Source organism: Crocodylus porosus, unplaced genomic scaffold (genome assembly GCF_001723895.1).
Source record: "Crocodylus porosus isolate Cpor-Errol unplaced genomic scaffold, CroPor_comp1, whole genome shotgun sequence".
In the NCBI taxonomy this organism is placed as follows: domain Eukaryota; kingdom Metazoa; phylum Chordata; order Crocodylia; family Crocodylidae; genus Crocodylus; species Crocodylus porosus.
The window spans coordinates 19,873,371-19,878,623 of NW_017728907.1; the positions used below are offsets into that span (position 1 = coordinate 19,873,371).

The 5,253-nt window shown below is 48.4% G+C and overlaps 1 protein-coding gene across 1 annotated transcript in view; it reads left to right on the forward strand.

Annotated features, from left to right (window-relative positions):
• The first annotated feature begins 3,555 nt into the window (after positions 1–3,555).
• Positions 3,556–5,253, forward strand: part of CEP350 (centrosomal protein 350) — a 113,744-nt gene continuing 112,046 nt past the window's right edge. The window contains exon 1 of the mRNA XM_019530581.1: positions 3,556–3,737. The gene's annotated coding sequence lies outside the window, so the exon portion shown is untranslated. The remainder of the gene's footprint in view (positions 3,738–5,253) is intronic.

The window sequence follows — 5,253 nt, forward strand, 5'->3', positions numbered from 1 at the left end:
TTGGACCCCTGCTAAACCAGATGGGACAACTGACAACTGATGCCCAGGAAAAAGCCAACTTACTAAATGGGTACTTTGCATTGTTTTTTTACCAGTCCATTATGGGATGTGAAGGCCTGGGTGAGGGTGATTCCTTACCCTCCATCAATGCTGACCTTGTGAAGGAACACCTTGAGAGGCTGGACACCTTCAAGTCTTTCAGCCCTGGCAGTTTACACCTCAGGGTACTCAAGGAGCTGGCTAGCATTGTAGTTCTGCCCCTGGCACAGATCTTCGAGAACTTCAGGTGCTCTGGTGCAGTGCCCAAAGACTGGAAGAAGGCCAATGTTGTGTCTATCTTCAAGAAAGGGAGAAAAGTGGATCCGGCAAACTACAGGCCCATCAGCCTGAGCTCTATCCTGGGGAAGGTCTTAGAAAAGATTATCAAAGAGGCCATTCTTAACAGACTGGCCAATGGCAGCATCCTGTGGGATAGCCAGTACGGGTTTGTTGCGGGTAGGTCTTGCTTATTTCATGACGAAGTGACCTATCACCTGGACAAGGGAGAAGAGATTGATGTCGTATATCTTGACTTCAAAAAAGCCTTCCATCTGGTATCCCATGACCACCTCTTGGCAAAACTGGCCAACTGCAGCCTCGGCTTCACCACAATCCACTGGCTGAGGAATTTGCTCCGTGGTTGGACCCAGAGCGTTTGATAGAAGTCAATCGCCGTGGTGCCCTGTGACCAGTGGGGCCCCCATAAGCTCTGTCCTTGGGCCAACGCTATTCAACATCTTCATTAATGATGTGGACATTGGTGTCAGAAGCGGACTGGCCAAGTTCACTGATGACACCAAACTTTGGGGTAAAGCATCCACACCTGAGGACAGGCAGGTGAGCCAGGCTGACCTTGACAGGCTCAGGAAATGGGTGGACGAGAACCTGATGGTGTTTAACACCAAAATATACAAGGTTCTCCATCCTGGGAGGAAAAACCTGCAGCATCCTTATAGGCTTGGCAGTGCTACACTGGTTAGCGCTACAGATGAAAGGGACTTGGGGGTCATGATTGACCCACAAGATGAACATAAACCATCAATGTGATGCTGCAGCTAGTAAAGTGAGCAAAACGCTGGCTTGCATCCATAGATGTTTCTTGAACAAATCCCAGGATGTCATTTTCCCATTGTACTTGGGCTTGGTGAGGGTGCAGCTGGAGTACTGCGACCAGCTTTGGGCTCCACAATTCAAAAAGGATGCGGAGAAGCTTGAGAGAGCGCAGAGGAGAGCCACGCGCATTATCAGAGGTCAGGAAAACAGACCTTATGATGAGAGGCTGAGAGCAATGAGGCTATTCAGCCTGGAAAAGTGCAGGCTCGGGGTGATCTGGTGGCTGCCTGTAAGTTTATCAGGGGTGCTCATCAGGATCTGAGGGAACATCTCTTCACCAGAGCGCCCCCAAGGGGTGAATAGGTCAAATGATCACAAACTCCTCCATGACCATTTCAGGCTGGACATAAGGAAGAACTTCTTTACTGTCCGAGTCCCCAAGGCCTGGAATAGACTGCTGTTGGAGGTGGTTCAAGCACCTACCTTGAACGCCTTCAAGAGAAATGTGGATGTTTATCTTGCTGGGATCCTATGACATCAGCTGACTTCCTACCCTTGGGGCAGATGGCTGGACTCGATGATTTTCTGAGGTTCCTTCCAGCCCAAATGTCTATGAATCTATGAAAAAAAAAATCAACTTTTAACTTTTTAATCTTAATTTTAAACTGTTCACTTATTTTTTACTTGTCAACAAATTTAAATTAATTTTGAAATATTCTAATGGAAATAAACTTGCATATTTTCAAATGGCTACTCGCTAAGGTTTGTAAATCTTTCCCTTCATTATGTCTTTAAACAATATCCAAAGAAGTAAATAGAGATGAATTCTCGTTCTGAATTGAGAAGGCTGGGACAAAGAGCTAAGAATCAGCTTTGGCAGAGTTTCTACAGTCTCAGGCTTTTATAAACCTTACACAGTCTTTTGGGGTACCAAATATAATTTTAAAACTTTATATTCAGGCAGTTTTCTGTCTTGATGAGACTTTAATAGATAAATAATTTTTCCAGTGTGTTAGATGTGTCAAGACTAAAAATGGTCAAAAGTATGGAGTTGGGGGAGGGAAGTTGTTTGTATGGAGGGGACAACTACATTTCAAAATACTGGTAACGTATCCTGTGGGTTTAAAATTGACTACAATTTTTAACTTGTTCAACATTTTTCAAATTGAAGAATTATAGACTAATTCAGAGATTCATAAGGTTTTATAAGCTTGTCAGAGGGTATGAAAAGATTGCTTTATGTGCAAGGACTTTCATGGCCTCAGAAAAAGCAAGCTGCTGCTTACAAAAACTTAAGTCCCTGAATTAGTTTACATGGTGCCAGTTAAGACTTTTGCCTTAGTTTAGCCTAACACAGCCAACCACCTCTGAAAAATTCCGAATTGGTTTCAGGCAAACAAAACTTGTGTGGCAGAGGTGGTATCTTTTATTAGACCAACTAAATAGTAGGAAGAAAATTTATTTGCAAACTTTTGGTCCCAAATGCCCTCTCTCAGGCAGAGGAGAATTCAAAGATTGTAAAAGTTTTGCTAGGTAGAAATGAAACTTCATCTTGCATAGAGGAGTTAAAAGATGGTAGGGGTCTCCTGAGTACAACAGTCCATTTTGAAAAAGGTTGCTCTGTGAGCATGCAAAAGGCACAGGCAATAGGCAGAAGTTAGTTTCACAAGTGTGTCATTTTTGTTTCCCTTTTGTTCTGCATTTGCCACTGAAAAACCAAGGGGAAGGGAAACATAAATCTACTTGGGGGAGGAGAGGGGGTTGTCTTGGTGGAAGACTCTTGTTTAAGAAGTATGATTGGAAAACCCGCCTGGTCATGAACAAGAACGGAGGTGGATGAAATGCTGGTCTACAGAGGCACTGGTAGGAGCAGGAGCAGTAGCAGTTCTTGGGAGCCTTGGCTGGGCTGGGTCTGCACTGACTGAGCCCAGGCGCCTGGAAAGAATCACCCCCCTTCGTGACTCTGATGCCTTCACAATGCATCTGTACATAAACAGCGGTAAAAGTAGGCAGAGTGCAGCTAATGCCAGCATCCTTCCCTCTGCTTTCTGAGCAGCGTCCTAGCCCCCACTGGTGCTTGGGCACTTCACGGGCCTGTGCGCCAGAGCAGGCCCTTGCTGCAGTGCTGCCCCCCCCCCGCACCGCACGTGGGATGAGTGCACCGGACCCAGCAGGCTGTCTTAATGTACAAAGTACCGACAGCTCTTGTTCAGCAGTCTGCCGTAACCCCAACTCCCGGGCTCAGCCGGGCCGGCCCCGCCCCACCCGCCCCGCCCCATTCAGACTCTCTTTCCGCCACAGCCCTCGCCAGCAAAGCGAGACGCTCCATCTTGCCACTCCCAACATGGCCGATCCCGCGGGTAAAGCAGCGCCGCCATGTTGGGAAGGTCGCGCCAGTTCTCGCGAGGCTTTGCCAGCCGCTCCCGCCGTGCCCTGCGACGCTGGTGCTGCTGCCGCTGTTGCCGCCGCCGCCGCCGCTCCGTGTCAGTTGTTGGCCGGTAATGGCGGCGGGCTGGTGCCGCTGAAGGACAGGAGGCTCGGTCGGGCGCAGCGTGCGACTCCGGCCGTCAGCTGCCACGGGCCCCCGAGCCCCGCGGGATGCGCTGGGAGTTGCCGCCGCGGCGGGAGGCGGCAGCGGCCACCAGGTGAGGAGCCGGCGGGCTGGGCCGGGGCCGGGACGAACTGGGGCCAGTTCTGGGACGCGGCCATGTCTTCCCCAGCCGGCCGGGCCGCGGGCGCTCGTGGGCTGACGGTCCCGTTTCTGTTCTATTTTCCTCAGCTAAAAAGCAGGAAACAATTCTAGTCCCAGCCTCGTCTTGCCCGTTTTGTTTAAACGTGGCGCCTGCTCCAGCCTACGGGCCTCCTTCATGTTTCCCTTTAAAAAAACAAAACAAATCTGGACTGCTTTGCCGCGATGAGGGTTGTGGGGATGGTCGCCACCTGCCTACAAAAGCTGCCCGAGGTCCTTGCCTGCTGCGTGTTGTGCTGGTGTGACTTAGGCCATGTGGGTTTGGGTGCCCATGTCCGGTGCCTCTGCCATGTCAGTGTGCAGAGGGGAGCAGGGCTGGTACAGATGTGGTTCCAGGGATGTTGTGTATCCACGTGAGAAGGCAAATGCCGCAGGTCTGACAGAAGCACAGGTTCTCGGATGAAGAGTAATTTCTCCTGTCAGCAAGCTCTGCTGTCCCTGGGAGCGTGGGATCATTCACTCAGATGTTGTGAACTTGTCAGGTCTACAGCTGGACAGATCTGTTTTCTCTTTTGTTTCTCTTGTGCTCTTTGCCACCCAACATCTTTGAAAGTTAGCTAAAAGCTGTTCTGAGGAAAAGTGAAGGGCAGTTTGGGGTAGGTTGGACACCTCAGAATTTACCTGGACTCTTGTGTTTGTAAAGCAGGCTCCATCGGTCCTTCTGTGCTGCTGTGTAGACTTGCTCAGAGCAGGTGAAACCAGCTGTTTTTTACAGTCTTTGGTTACTTGCAACAGTTTCATTATGCCCTTACCTGCAGTGTCTAATCACACTAGCATTGCAAACTGTTGAGGGCTTCAGTTTCCAAGGGAGACGCTATGGAAAACATGCCTTCGAATAAAGCACAGCGTTCTTTGGCTACAGATACGCTACAGACCTACTCCAGGAACTCAGTGGTATAAAGAGGTGAGATCCTGACTGTTTCAGCTGTGCTGGCTGAAGCCCCTGATGTAGATGCCAGTTTTACTTGCAAAGCTAGGCTTTTACCAGTATAGGTTTTGCTGCTGCTGCTGCTGTTGTTGTTGTTGTTGTTGTTGTTGTTTTACTTTGTAAACCATGGCTTTACTATACAGATACATAGTCCAGTTTTGTCAGTATATAACTTCCCCTGAACCAGAAATATTACTGACATACTGCACCTAGTATAGAAATATTACTGTGTTTACAGGGCATATAGTTAGACAGAAACTAACAATATTCTGCAAATTGTGCTTTGTACTGGTGTACTGAAGTCACCTATCCACAAGAAAATCAAAGTTAAACTGGTAAAACCATAACTGGTCATCACTATATCTTTACTAAGTGTTTCTGCTAGCACAGCTGCATTTGTCAGATCACAGATTTCCTGCTTCTCAAAGACCTAACTATGCTGGCAGAAATATATGGGATAGACATGCCAAAAAACCCCCAATGA